Source organism: Schistocerca americana, chromosome 2 (assembly GCF_021461395.2).
Source record: "Schistocerca americana isolate TAMUIC-IGC-003095 chromosome 2, iqSchAmer2.1, whole genome shotgun sequence".
Classification (NCBI taxonomy): domain Eukaryota; kingdom Metazoa; phylum Arthropoda; class Insecta; order Orthoptera; family Acrididae; genus Schistocerca; species Schistocerca americana.
Genome location: NC_060120.1, coordinates 436611556 through 436628106, shown reverse-complemented (window position 1 = coordinate 436628106; position 16551 = coordinate 436611556).

The following is a 16551-nucleotide window of genomic DNA, read 5'->3' as shown; positions in this document are numbered from 1 at the left end:
TTCCCAACCACTGCTTCCCTTTCATGTCCCTTGACTCTTATAACTGCCATCTGGTTTCTGTACAAATTGTAAATAGCCTTTCGCTCCCTGTATTTTACCCTTGCCACCTTTAGAATTTGAAAGAGAGTATGCCAGTCAACATTGTCAAAAGCTTTCTCTAAGTCTACAAATGCTAGAAACGTAGGTTTGCCTTTCCTTAATCTTTCTTCTAAGATAAGTCGTAAGGTCAGTATTGCCTCACGTGTTCCAGTGTTTCTACGGAATCCAAACTGACCTTCCCCTAGGTCGGCTTCTACTAGTTTTTCCGTTCGTCTGTAAAGAATTCGTGTTAGTATTTTGCAACTGTGGCTTATTAAACTGATTGTTCGGTAATTTTCACATCTGTCAACACCTGCTTTCTTTGGGATTGGAATTATTATATTCTTCTTGAAGTCTGAGGGTATTTCACCTGTTTCATACATCTTGCTCACCAGATGGTAGAGTTTTGACAGGACTGGCTCTCCCAAGGCCGTCAGAAGTTCCAATGGAATGTTGTCTACTCCGGGGGCCTTGTTCCGACTTAGGTCTTTCAGTGCTCTGTCAAACTCTTCACACAGTATCGTATCTCCCATTATATCTTCATCTACATCCTCTCCCATTTCCATAATATTGTCCTCAAATGCATCGCCTTTGTATAGACCCTCTATATACTCCTTCCACCTTTCTGCTTTCCCTTCTTTGCTTAGATCTGGGTTTCCATCTGAGCTCTTGATGTTCATACAAGTGGTTCTCTTATCTCCAAAGGTCTCTTTAATTTTCCTGTAGGCAGTATCTATCTTACCCCTAGTGAGATAAGCCTCTACATCCTTACATTTGTCCTCTAGCCATCCCTGCTTAGCCATTTTGCTCTTCCTGTCGATCTCATTTTTGAGACGTTTGTATTCCTTTTTGCCTGGTTCATTTACTGCATTTTTATATTTTCTCCTTTCATCAATTAAATTCAATATTTCTTCTGTTACCCAAGGATTTCTACTAGCCCTCGTCTTTTTACCTGCTTGATCCTCTGCTCCCTTCACTACTTCATCCCTCAAAGCTACCCATTCTTCTTCTACTGTATTTCTTTCCCCCATTCCTGTCAATTGTTCCCTTATGCTCTCCCTGAAACTCTGTACAACCTCTGGTTCTTTCAGTTTAACCAGGTCCCATCTCCTTAAATTCCCACCTTTTTGCAGTTTCTTCAGTTTTAATCTACAGGTCATAACCAATAGATTGTGGTCAGAGTCCACATCTGCCCCTGGAAATGTCTTACAATTTGAAACCTGGTTCCTAAATCTCTGTCTTACCATTCTATAATCTATCTGACACCTCTTAGTATCTCCAGGGTTCTTCCATGTATACAACCTTCTTTCATGATTCTTAAACCAAGTGTTAGCTACGATTATGTTGTGCTCTGTGCAAAATTCTACTAGGCGGCTTCCACTTTCATTTTTTAGCCCCAATCCATATTCATCTACCACGTTTCCTTCTCTCCCTTTTCCTACACTCGAATTCCAGTCACCCATGACTATTAAATTTTCGTCTCCCTTCACTATCTGAATAATTTCTTTTATTTCATCATACATTTCTTCAATTTCTTCGTCATCTGCAGAGCTAGTTGGCATATAAACTTGTACTACTATAGTAGGTGTGGGCTTCGTATCTATCTTGGCCACAACAATGCGTTCGCTGTGCTGTTTGTAGTAGCTTATCCGCATTCCTATTTTCCTATTCATTATTAAACCTACTCCTGCATTACTCCTATTTGATTTTGTGTTTATAACCCTGTAGTCACCTGACCAGAAGTCTTGTTCCTCCTGCCAATGAACTTCACTAATTCCCACTATATCTAACTTTAACCTATCCATTTCCCTTTTTAAATTTTCTAACCTACCTGCCCGATTAAGGGATCTGACATTCCATGCTCCGATCCGTAGAACGCCAGTTTTCTTTCTCCTGATAACAACATCCTCTTGAGTAGTCCCCTCCCGGAGATCCGAATGGGGAACTATTTTACCTCCGGAATATTTTACCCAAGAGGACTCCATCATCATTTAATCATACAGTAAAGCTGCATGCCCTCGGGAAAAATTACGGCTGTAGTTTCCCCTTGCTTTCAGCCGTTCACAGTACCAGCACAGCAAGGCCGTTTTGGTTATTGTTACAAGGCCAGATCAGTCAATCATCCAGACTGTTGCCCCTGAAACTACTGAAGAGGCTGCTGCCCCTCTTCAGGAAGCACACGTTTGTCTGGCCTCTCAACAGATACCCCTCCGTTGTGGTTGTACCTATGGTACAGCTATCTGTATCGCTGAGGCACGCAAGCCTCCCCACCAACAGCAAGATCCATGGTTCATGGGGGGGTTATAACAGCAATAATTTTTTCTGAGAGTGTCTGCTAATACTTTGTCTCAGTTTAACTCACAAGTTCATAATTAGTGTGCACATTCTTGTTTTGCAAACTAATTAAAAATTTATCACTGGCCTATGAGAAGTGCTTTCTTCATGCCTTTTCAACAAAATATTTGTATTCTTGCAGTCATGTAAGACACCTTTCATAAACTTCGATAAACCATCTGAATCCATAACTTTGCACATAGAACATGAAAATTTCCCTTTAGATCTGGAATAACATGACCAATCTCTCACTTGAGTTTTATTCATTGTTTATGAAAAATGGCTTGACAGAATAGTGATTTATTTTCTTTGCTGTAATCAAATAATTACTGTTCACACATTGCACTTCATTGTTTCAATTCACAATCCAATAATCACAAAGTTGTTTGGCTACTCACCAATATCTTTCATTCCTTTTTTGGCTTGTAGAACATCTAATAACATCAGTAACATGTAATATACTTTTCACCTTTCTTTGGCTTGAAGAAGACCTCTCAGGTGGGTCGCCATGCTTTTGACTTCTCTTTGGAACTGCACTTAAGTATTACACCATTTAGTTATAGTGGTTGTAATTCTGTCTAATTAATGTGGTGGCTATTATTTGAATTCAGCAACATTTCCAGTGTAATCATAAAACAAAAGGATATCTAGATTGTGCTTCTCTTTTCTGTCTGCACTTTCTTGGGCAGCTGTATAGTTCACACCATAACATCTCTGTGTAAATACCGTAATGTGATAGTAGTGGCAATCTGTACAGTGTAAGAGTGTGTTTATGTAGAATACATTTATTAACAGTGACAATGTCTGTGTTGTAATTCAATCTCCTATCCTCATCCACATCTCAATAATGTTGCACACTTTAAAATCATAACAGATTACGGGACCCATGTGTGAGTGTGATGAGCACATTTTAGTTCGATGAGAATAAAGATCACCCAAGATGAGAGACTTGGCAAATATCAAGGAAAAAGACAATATGACTACAGATGACTATATAAGGAAGATACTGGCTGCCAATAATGAAGCAAGGGGGCTTCACATTTGATGACAAAACAGTTGCCAGCTTCTTACTTACCAAGTTGCCTGAGGAGAAGTATGAAGGCCTCATTAGAGGTTTAGAGAGAGACTGATCACTGACGTTTCGATCAGCAGATTGGAATTAGAAGGGAAGTGCCTGGAATCAAATGCCAAGTCCACCAACAGCCAAGAAGAATCCAAAGCAAATGCAGTACAAGGCAGAGGTCATCAACAAAACAAGTTTCTCAGGAGCCACTACAAGCATCATAAACAAAATCAAGAAGGTGGAAAAAACACATTCAGCAGAAACCGACTCCATTTCTCCTTCAGTCAAACAGACCACATTGTCTGGGAGTACCAAGATTTTCATGAAAAAGCAAACAAGCGGTGCACTGAGCAAGTAGAATATTCCCAAGAAATCAGCATAGATGCAAGTGGGTGTGAGCTCAACAGTGCCAAAAATGGTACAAACATTTATTTATTTATTTTTGAGTTCCATGGATCCTTGATGTGAATCTATTGCTAGGGTGTATAATGTGTCAGGTTATTAGAGTAATAGCCACAGGAAGATGATCATGAGGCAACCAATTTAACATATATAAGAAGATACATGAAAAAGGACATCCACATGTCAAATAATTACACACAAAAATTGAGATAACAACAAAGATAATAGTACAGTAATGACATAGATGATTGCTTAAATAATAGTGTAGTAATGACATAGATGATTACATAAACAAATTTAAAGTAATCCAGCTGAAAAATATTCTGTCAACAAGTGATATGCTAATCTACATAATCATTTCTATTAGAAATGCATAAAATTAAACACAAATTCAAAAAGTATTACACATTACCAAACAATTCCTGTAAAGAATAGATAGAATTATCCAAAAGATAAAGTTTTAGCTCTGTTTTGAATTTAGTAAGATCCCCAATGACTGATTTGATATGGACAGGAAGTTTATTGAACACTTTTATACTTGAATAATGAACTCCTTTCTGTACTATGCTGAGATTTTTTAAATCATTGTGAAGATCATGTTTTCTTCTTGTATTGTGATCATGGTACACACTATTCATTATGTAAATTGCATAATTTTTGTTCACGAAGCACATTAGTGACAAGATTTTTGACAAGGCGTGGTAAGGATCCCCAGCTGTTTGAATAAATTTCTGCAAGAATATTTAGGATGCACTCTACTCATAATCCTGATAACTCTCTTCTGTGTAACAAAGATTATTTGCTTGTGGCTGATTTCCCAAGAATATGATGCCATATGTCATAAGTGAATGGAAATAACCAACATATGCACTTTTGATTGTTTCCATGTCACAAACATATGCAACTGAGCGAATGGCAAATACTGCTGAATTCAGTCTCTTACATAGCTCAGTGATGTGGACAGACCAGTTTAGTTTGTTATCAATATGTAAACCCAGAAATTTGGAAGATACAACTTTCACTCTCCACATTTTATTTCAACATTTTCCAATTTTATGTTTACTGTTTGAAACTGAATGAAATGAGTCTTATTAACATTGAGCGACAGACCATTTGCAGTGAACCAATCTAGAACTTCTTGGAATATAGTGATCACAGTGTTCTCTAGACTGCAGTTGGGTACCTTGTCATCTGCAAATAGGGTGAAGTTTGCTTCTTGGGTCACACACCATGGGAGGTCATTTACAAAGATTAAGAAAAGTAAGGGACCAAGCACCAAACCCTGCGGCACTCCACATTTTAATGCACCCCAATCAGAGCTGGCAGGCACGTTTGCACAACTGTTTAATACTACCTTCTGATTTCTGTCATCTAGATATGACTCAAGCCACTTCCCTACTTTATCTTTTAAGCCATAATGCTCTGCCTTTCTTAGTAGAATCTTGTGATCTACACAGTCAAATGCTTCTAACAGATCACAAAAGATTCCAACTGGTGACATTTTCTTGTTTATTGATTCAAGGAGTTGGTTGACAAATGAGAAAATGGCTTGTTCAGTTGAAACACCGTTTTGGAATCCCAACTGATTTTTATTAAGGATGTTATATTTGTTAAGGTGAGCCATGATTCTATTGTACATAAGATTCTCATGGATTTTTGAAAGACTTGTTAACAATGAAATTGGGTGGTAGTTAGAAACCTCTGCTTTATCACTCTTTTTGAAGAGTGGTTTAACAACTGCAAATTTTAGTCTATTAGGGACAATACCTTGATTTAGAGATTCATTAAATATGTGACACAGAACTTTAAGAATATATTTGTGGCAATGTTTCAATACTTTGATATATATATTGTCTACACCAGTGGAATTTTTGTTTTTCATTTGGCATATCACCTACTGAATCTCATCTGCTGTGATGTAGGGTACATACATCAGGCTAATTTTTCTCTGCACTGCTTTTTGTAGAAGGTTCATGGCTTCATCCTAGACCATTTGCATCCAATTTGATCCGCTGCTGTCAGAAAATGATTGTTGAAGACATTGGCAACTACTTCCCCTTCATCTACCATGCTTCCATTGTGACACACTTGGATACTGTCCGTATCCTCTGAAACTTTTCCTGTCTCCCTTTTTACCACTTTCCAGATTGTTTTTATCTTATTATTTGATCTGTCAATTTCGGATTTGATAAACATACTCTTGGACTTTTAAATAACATTCTTTAGGATGTTACAGTACAATCTGTAGTGTTCCCTATCCTGAGGTTTATCAGAATTTCTGAGTGAAACATAAAGCATTCTCTTTTTTCTACATGAAGTTTTTATTCCCTTAGTGAGCCACTGTCTCCTACAATCATTCCGATTTGAAATTTTCGTAGGAAATACAGCTTCAAAAAGGATAAATTCATTTAGGAGAAGGTTGAATTTATCATTTACATTTTTAGCCTGATATACTGTCTCCCAGTCTAACTGCTCCAAATTCCTAGTGAAGGTTTCCAGAGTCTCACTGTTGGTTAACCTGAATGGTCTACTGATAAAACTGCCCTTGTTAGCAGGGCTTACATTGTGTATTTCCAACAGCTGCCCATCATGGTCAGAGAGCCCATTTAAGATTTTTGTTACAAATATATTTTCGATTCTATTATTATCTACAAAAATATTGTCAATCAAACTTGTACAGTTCTTTGTTACCCTAGTGGGAAAGTCAACAACTGCCCTCAGATTGAAAGAATTCATTACATTCTCAAACTCTGTTCTATCATTGTTACAGGTAAGAAAATGTAGATTAAAATCACCAAGCACTATTATTTCTTTGGTTTTTGAATACAAATCAGTTAAAAGTGATTCTACTTGCTTGAGGAATACACTCACCTTTCCTGAGGGAGCTCTCTATACAGCAATAACATAAATAGGCAGTGTATTGACAAGGACTTCAATGTAACAAGCCTCAAAATGCTGGTCAACACAATATTATTTTTGCATCTATAGATTTGTACACTATATTATTTCTGACATACATTATCACTCCTCCTTTGTCCATTTTACTTCTAATATAAAATGTTGCTAAGGTGTACTTGGCTAGTTGCAGCATTTCAATCCTTTCGTTCATATGATGTTCAGTAAAATATAAGATATGGGCATTGTTTATTGCATCACTGTCATAAATGCAAACAGACAACTGGTCCAGTTTGTTCCTTAGACCCATTATATTTTGATGAAATAAGCAAAGTTTGTCATTTCCTAAACTCTTTGATTCAATGGCACTTCTTCGTTGTGAACTGCAATTAGAGCTTATAGCAGCTCTACCTGAAGGTATCTGCCTTATGTTAGCCTTGGAAGTGAGGCTGTGTACCAAAAATCCTGCAGAGTTGTATGTTTCCTGGTTCTTGTGCTTCTTCTGTTTGCTTCTGTTACTGCTGATGATGGTGAAACTGCTGAAAAGTCTTTCATTGTTGAAGACTGAGGAAAGGTCAATACTGATGAGAGGTCCTAAGCTACTGATGAAATATCAACAGCAGATGGAACTTTTGAATCTGCTGCTGACGAACACAGGGGGACAGTTGCGGTTTCTGCTGCTAGTGAGGTTGGTCCCATACAAGGAACTATTTGGTTCATTTTCTCTCTGCTTTCAACAGTTTCATTTACCATTTTACATATAAAGTTCTTTCCTTCATAATTCAGATGCATCCCATGCCTGGTATACTGGCATCTGTCCAATTTGCCTATATCAAGGACGCTGCATTTTGAGAGCAAAAAACACATTTGTTTTATTTTCATGTTAGTTTGTCGTATTTCTTTGTTGACACACGAGTGATACATCAAGTCATATCCATGTGGTAATGTTGAGACAAGAGTATTATGTTGTTCATTTGTTTCTAGGAATTTCATTATCTCCTTTAGGCAGTTATCTGCTTCATTTTTTGCAACATCATTTGAACCCGCAATACACACCACAAAGTCATTTTTTCTTAGCAATTTGTCATGCAGATTGACGCAAATAATATTTTTTGTTGTTGCTCCAGGCTTAACAATACTTGTTGTGTGAAAAAACATCAAGTGCAAGTGCAAAGAAAGATTTTGAAATAGTGGCTATGACAGTGAGGTGCTGATGGAAATGTGTTGATTCTAGATTCAGAACTGTCACATCATATGACTAGTCAACAAGAGATACTACGAGACTCAGAGATAGGTAATGTTGAAGAAGTGAAATTTGCTGATGGGAAAGCTACCAATCTGACTAGCAAGGGAAGTGTTATCACGAAATCAGTAAAATCATGTGGCAGTAAGTCAATCCAGTTAACAGAAGTGCTACTGGTGAAAAAATTGGATAGTAACTTGTCTGTTAAACATATGGACAAGAAAGTAATTCCATTACATTTGTGAATGGTGATGTTATGTGTCTATTGATGAGAGGGAAATGTTGAGACTAAGATCATCAAGCAGTGATGTCTGTTTAGTGCACTGTGAATGTTACAAAGTGTATAACAGTACAGTGATGCCCCACAATGACAAAACACATCAACAAGTGGAAAATGAAGAAACAGCCAGAGGGGCAGAAGTTTTATGGCACCAAAGAGGCAGACACAGAAAAACTTACCAAAAGTATGTTTATCTACTAAGTACAAAGAAAAATGTGCAATGTGTATACAAGGAAAACTGAAAAGACAGCCTTTCAGGCCATGCCAGACTACTACTGAAAATGTTCTAGAATTGGTTCACAATGATGTAGGCTGTATTAGACAAATCTCCTTGGGTGGAGCATATCACTAAGCTACTTACTGGCACAATCACCCAAGATATTTTGTAGTGAAAGTGCTAAAGCAGAAGAGTGATGTGCTTGAATCTTTTGTCAAGTTTAAGGCATGTGCAGAGTGTGACACAGAGAAGAAACTGCAAAGTTTCCAATCAGACAACAGAAATGAATATGTCAATAGCAAATTTGAAGAGCTCTTCAAGGAAGAGGGCATATTAAATCAGAAAAGCACAGTTTACTCTCCTCTATCCAGCAGAAATCCTGATCACCTGAATCAGATACTTACATCCATTGTGAGGTGTCTACTATTCTAAGGTCTTTTCCCCAACAACTTATGCTGGGAAGCTTAGATATTGGCCTGCTAAATCCAAAATAGATGTCCAACAAGATCCCTTGATGGGAAAATTCTATATGAACTCTTGAGTAGAAGGAACTTGTTAAAGAGGATTTAAAAATACTCAAAGTCTTTGGGTGCAGAGGCTGGACAAGGACATTCAGATCTAACAAACTTGGGGAACAAGCAGACAAATATGTTTAATTTGGAGTGGAAGCAAGATCAAAAGAACATCATTATGTGGAGCCAGGACAGAGAAAAATCCTTTTGAGATGAGATGTTATCTTTGACAAGACGTGTTCCCTCTGAAGGCTATGGTAAACAAGGAACTGTGACTTTCAGGGGAAGTAAACATAAAGCAGATGACAACAGCAGATCCACACAGCCATGAGTTAACAGCAGACGATGCCAATATAGTGCAGTTGAGCTTCCTGACCTGTCAACAGATGGCAACAACACACCAGCAAGGAATGCCAAACCAGCTGCAGACAACACAGTTGAGTCAACAGCTGTTTGAGAAGATTGAGGGGTCACTCCAGGGTCAGAGTAGATGATACCTATAATACAGAAACAATGACGATAGTGATGTGAGGAGTGTGATACAGTGCCGGAATGTGGAATGCCCAGTGCAAATAGTGGGGTAGGGTTACAATGGACTTGAGTCCGGCAAAACCAAAAAAGTGTGCTTTGTGTCTCTCTGCATCTTCATTTAGCTACCATGTGTCATGTGCATCCATCTGGTCCAGTAACAGTAGAAGAGGCTTTAGCCTCAGTTACAAGGACAAATGGCATAAGGCTATGGGGTCAGAGGTGAGTGATCTAAAATGCTACAATATATGGCAACTTGTCAACAGATCAAAAGCTGATAATGTCATAGGAAGTAAGTGGGTATTTATAACAAACCAAGGTGATTTCACTCAATTTAAAAAAATGTTAGTAGCCTTGGTTTATAGCCAGGTATTTGGAGAAGGTTACTGGGAAAGGAGGTAAAATAGTCCCCCATTCGGATCTCCGGGCAGGGACTACTCAAGAGGATGTTGTTATCAGGAGAAAGAAAACTGGCATTCTGATGATCGGAGCGTAGAATGTCAGATCCCTTAATCAGGCAGGTAGGTTAGAAAATTTAAAAAGGGAAATGGATAGGTTAAAGTTAGATATAGTAGGAATTAGTGAAGTTCGGTGGCAGGAGGAACAAGACTTCTGGTCAGGTGACTACAGGGTTATAAACACAAAATCAAATAGGGGTAATGCAGGAGTAGGTTTAATAATGAATAGGAAAATAGGAATGCAGGAAAGCTACTACAAATAGCATAGTGAACGCATTATTGTGGCAAAGATAGACATGAAGAACACGCCTACTACAGTACTACAAGTTTATATGCCAACTAGCTCTGCAGATAACGAAGAAATTGAAGAAATGTATGATGAAATAAAAGAAATTATTCAGATTGTGAAGGGAGACAAAAATTTAATAGTCATGGGTGACTGGAGTTCGGCAGTAGGTAAAGGGAGAGAAGGAAACATAGCAGGTGAATATGGATTGGGGGTAAGAAATGAAAGAGGAAGTCGCCTGGTAGAATTTTGCACAGAGCACAACTTAATCCTAGCTAACACTTGGTTCAAGAATCATGAAAGAAGGTTATATACACGGAAGAAGCCTGGAGATACTGATAGGTTTCAGATAGATTATATAATGGTAAGACAGAGATTTAGGAACCAGGATTTAAATTGTAAGACATTTCCAGGGGCAGATGTGGATTCTGACCACAATCTATTGGTTATGGACTGTAGATTAAAACTGAAGTAACTGCAAAAAGGTGGGAATTTAAGGAGATGGGACCTGTATAAATTGACTAAACCAGAGGTTGTACAGAGTTTCAGGGAGAGCATAAGGGAACAACTGACAGGAATGGGGGAAAGAAATACAGTAGAAGAAGAATGGGTAGGTTTGAGGGATGAAGTAGTGAAGGCAGCAGAGGATCAAGTAGGTAAAAAGACGAGGGCTAGTAGAAATCCTTGGGTGACAGGAGAAAATGAAGCAGGCAAAAAGGAATACAAACATCTCAAAAATGAGATCGACAGGAAGTGCAAAATGGCTAAGCAGGCGTGGCTAGAGGACAAATGTAAGGATGTAGAGGCTTATCTCACTAGAGGTAAGATAGATACATCCTACAGGAAAATTAAAGAGACCTTCAGAGAAAAGATAACCACTTGTATGAATATCAGAAGCTCAGATGGAAACCCAGTTCTAACCAAAGAAGGGAAAGCAGAAAGGTGGAAGGAGTATATAGAAGGTCTACACAAGGGCGATGTACTTGAGGGCAATGTTATGGAAATGGAAGAGAATGTAGATGAAGATGAAATGGGAGATATGATACTGCGTGGTGAGTTTGACAGAGCACTGAAAGACCTGAGTCAAAACAAGGCCCCAGGAGTAGACAACATTCCATTAGAACTACTGAGAGCCTTGGGAGAGCCAGTCCTGACAAAACTCTACCATCTAGTGAGCAAGATGTACGAAACAGGCGAAATACCCTCAGACTTCAAGAAGAATATAATAATTCCAATCCCAAAGAAAGCAGGTGTTGACAAATGTGAAAATTACTGAACTATCAGTTTAATAAGTCACGGCTGCAAAATACTAACGCGGATTCTTTACAGACGAATGGAAAAACTAGTAGAAGCCGACCTCTGGGAAGATCAGTTTGGATTCCGTAGAAATGTTGGAACACATGAGGCAATACTGACCTTATGATGTATCTTAGAAGATAGATTAAGGAAAGGCAATCCTACGTTTCTAGCATTTGTAAACTTAGAGAAAGCTTTTCACAATGTTGCCTGGAATATGCTCTTTCAAATTCTGAAGATGGCAGGGGTAAAATACAGGGAGCGAAAGGCTATTTACAATTTGTACAGAAACCAGATGGCAGTTATAAGAGTCGAGGGATATGAAAGGGAAGCAGTGGTTGGGAAGGGAGTGAGACAGGGTTGTAGTCTCTCCCCGATGTTATTAAATCTGTATATTGAGCAATCAGTGAAGGAAACAAAAGAAAAATTTGGAGTAGGTATTAAAATCCATGGAGAAGAAATGAAAACTTTGAGGTTCGCCGATGACATTGTAATTCTGTCAGAGACAGCAAAGGACTTGGAAGAGCAGTTGAATGGAATGGATAGTGTCTTGAAAGGAGGGTATAAGATGAACATCAACAAAAGCAAAACGAGGATAATGGAATGTAGTCGAATTAAGTCGGGTGATGCTGAGGGAATTAGATTAGGAAATGAGACACTTAAAGTAGTAAAGGAATTTTGCTATTTGGGGAGCAAAATAAGTGATGATGGTCGAAGTAGAGAGGATATAAAATGTAGACTGGCAATGGCAAGGAAAGCGTTTCTGAAGAAGAGAAATTTGTTAACATCGAGTATAGATTTAAGTGTCAGGAAGTCATTTCTGAAAGTATTTGTATGGAGTGTAGCCATGTATGGAAGTGAAATATGGATGATAAATAGTTTGGACAAGCAGAGAATAGAAGCTTTTGAAATGTGGTGCTACAGAAGAATGCTGAAGATTAGATGGGTAGATCACATAACTAATGAGGAAGTATTGAACAGGATTGGGGAGAAGAGAAGTTTGTGGCACAACTTGACTAGAAGATGGGATCAGTTGGTAGGACATGTGTTGAGGCATCAAGGGATCACCAATTTAGTATTGGAGGGCAGCATGGAGGGTAAAAATCATAGAGGGAGACCAAGAGATGAATACACTAAGCAGATTCAGAAGGATGTAGGTTGCAGTAAGTACTGGGAGATGAAGAAGCTTGCACAGGATAGAGTAGCATGGAGAGCTGCATCAAACCAGGCTCAGGACTGAAGACCACAACAACAACAACTGTGAAAGCCACAGCATAGTGATGACACATAGCTTGAGGACTGGAAAAATTGGAAATTTGTGGTAAGGACTATGGAACCAAACTGCTGAGGTCATCGGTCCCTAGTCTTACGCACTACTTAATGTAACGTAAACTAACTTATGCCAAGGACAACACACACCCATGCCCGAGGGAGGACTCAAACCTCCAATGGGGGGAGCTGTGCAAACTGTGACAATATGCCTCAGACCGCACGGCTACCCCACGCAGCTTGAGGATTCCGATAGCAGCTGCAGTACTGAAGGGATGGAAAACCAATGTCATTTATGTAAAAACTGCTTGTCTGAATAGGCTCATAAGTGACTCAATTTTCATGGAGCAACGAAAATTTTTTAGTATGGGGAATGAAGTGTGTTTATTAAATAAGAGTCTGTATGGGCTTCATCAGGTAGGAAAGGAAAAAGTGTGAAAAAGCTTCTTGTGTATTCTTCTCTAATAATTTGATCATTGGGGTTTATGCTGACAATGTTGTTGTAATGGGTGAGGAAGAAAGGATGTTTTTAAATCTCACATTAACGTTAAAGATTTGGATGATATGTTGTGCATTTTTAACTTCTCATGGCATAATGAATAACCCATTAAAGTTTGGGAATGCAGCCATGCAAATAATACTTCTTCAACTGATATTTCTCTATATATTGTCCGACCATCTTCAGAGTGAGCTGCAAGACTGATGACAAGGTGCCACGTGTAGCAATGTATTCACCAGAGTGGTACTATGCATGCAGACCACAGATGCTAGTAGGTGGCAAATAGGTACAGTTACACACATGCCACCTGTAGTGAAAGTATTCAGGCATTCAATTCGCTTATCGTTGCATATTCAGCAGTGGTAACACCTTGACAGCTTGTCTGCAGTTTAATTATCCCAAGAGTCAGATTCCATATCTTATCCCAATTAAAACCATTACTTCTATTTCCTAAGTTATTGGTTAATCTAGATTTGGCAGCGGTACCACCTTGACGACTTCTCTGTGGTTTAATTACACCAAGAGATTAACTGATAACTTAATAATTAGAGATAATGGTTTTAATTTGAAAAAGGCATGGAAACCAGATCTTGATGTAATTCATTTGCAGAGAAGTCATCAAGGTGTTACCGCTGCCGAATACACATCGATAAGCAAAGCGAATGTCTGAACGCTTTCGCCACAGGTGGCAGATGTGTAAGTGTACCTCTTTGTTACTGACCAGCATCTGTGACCCACATGTGCAGTACTGCTACAATGGAGTATATAAGGCTGTGCTTGGCACCTTGTCATGAGTTTTGCAACTGACTCTGAGGATGGCTGGATGATATGTAGTTGAAGTATGAGTTGAAGAATTTGCATGGCTGCATGCAGGAAATATAAAGGTTGAGATGTTGTTTAGTCTAGTGCTTCAGATTGAACAAGGACATAGTTACACCATGCGAGGATAAGTGTTTTGGTGAAGACAAACATGAAAAGCCATTTGATCAAAAATTGTTTCTAAAGGCAGTGGGTTGTTTGCTATATATCTCCATGTGTACTCAGGCTGGTATTGCCTTGAGTGTGGGAAGGCTGGGTCAGTTCAATTCTAAACCATGTGTTTCTCTTGGCGCCAGAGTAAAATGGTCCTACACTACCTGCAGCAAACTAAGGGTTTGACTATATGTTTCAGAGACGATTGTTCTGACACTACTGCATTTAGTGATGCTGACTGGGCAAATGACCCAGCTGATTTTAAGTCTATAACAGGGTATACCACTTTGTTAGCTGGAGCAGCAGTTAACTGGAAGAGTAAAAAGCAGTCTACTGTAGCAACCTCCTCAGTAGAAGCTGAATACATTGCCATGTTTGAGACATGTAAGGAAGTGGAATGGTTTTTAGATTTTCTAAATGAGACGAAGTGTTCTGAATTTGTTAGACCACCGCTGTAGGTCAGTGCTGACAACAAAGGTTCCATTAAGATTGCTAAGAAAAAGTGTGTATTAGAAAAGACCAACCATTTCAGGATGTGCTACCATAAAGTCCGTCAGACTGCCTAGGGTGGTTTACTTAAGTATAAATAAGTGTCAACTAATGAAAATGCAGCAGACATTTTTCACTTAAGGTCTCAGTGGTATTAAAACTGAGAAATTCACAGACATGTTAAGATTAATAAGTATTATTTCCATTTGGACTACCTGTCAGCTATGCTTTGTCTCATTTCTGTTCTTATGTTTAATGCTAGAATTTAGTAGTGTGAGACTATTGAGTTACTTTCTAATGAAGTCCACCAAGGGTAAGTGTTGTAATTCTGTCTAGTTAATGCAGTGGCCATTATCTGAATTCAGTGCTGTTTCTAGTGTGCTTGGAAACCAAAGGAATTTCTAGTTTACATTTCTCTTTTCTGTGTGTGCTCTTTGGGACAGCTGTGTAGTTCACAGCAAAACATCTCTGTGTAAACAATAATAAGTGACAGTAGCGCCATTCTGTACAGCATGTGTGTGCATTTATCTGGAATACATTTATTAACAGTGACAATGTGTGTGTTGTAATTAAACCACCAATTCTCATCAAAATCTCAATAATGTTACACACTTTTAAATTACAACAGCAACTGTTACAGTTTAGCCATCATATTGCAAAATAGTGCAAAGGCAGCAAAATTTTCTCAAATTCATTCATTTACATCAACACAGCTTAGCTGTTGTGTTCTCTGAGGTACTTAATTGTAAATCTCAAAAAGATCTACGTAACAGCCCATGACAGCAAACAATTATCTTGTACAGTTCATGCACAAACATCATTTTTCTGTTTGGTTGTGATGTGACCCACCTCACATTTAATGCATGTGTCACAAAACATCATGACCCTGAAATCTTACACATGGCCAAACAAGTTTCACTTCAAAAAGTGAACAAACCTCTAAGACACTAAACTGTAGGTTGTGTGTTCAAATCTAGGGGTGTGTTAATTTTCTTAATAATCTTAATCAAAATTAATGTGATCTTTATTTTTATCAACTTAAGTTGGTTTTAAATATAACCACATTTTTATTGTATTTTGAATCCTTAACCACCTTATTTTGAACACTGTATGAAGTTCTTTGTTTTGCTCTAACTTTTTCTTCTTTTTATTCTTTTCTCGTCTAATATCTTTGCTTACATCAGTATAATTATGGTATTTTTATCAGTCTTTCATAATATTAATTTTTTTTTAAATTAGCAGTCTATCACTTAAACATAGCAGAGGAAAAATTATATTTATGGTCTGTGAAAGTTTCAGTAAGCCTTGCCCAGAGGAGAAGGAGTACATAACTTAGGTGGGGCAGTGGGTGCTGTGGGGGTGAAGTAGTTGTGGCAAGGCTCGAACAATCACATGCTATGGTAGAAATGTCACGTGGAAGTTACAATGTTTCATGAAAGCTCATTATAAATGTGCTCGTGTTCATACATGATACTTATTTATAGCAATGAACATGAAATTAAAGTGCACATGTCTACACTTCAATTACAAAAACACTGGCAGTAGTGAGAAGTGACATGGCACCTTCTGAATACTTCTGAAATCAACAGAACAGAACTAGGGCTGATAGACTCACTAAAAGTATGACAGACCATATAATTGCCATGCCACTGTCCCAATACAATATGTAAATTTTCTCGGATGGTTGTCACCATGAAAACATTTGAAACATAATTATTGCACTATGTGAA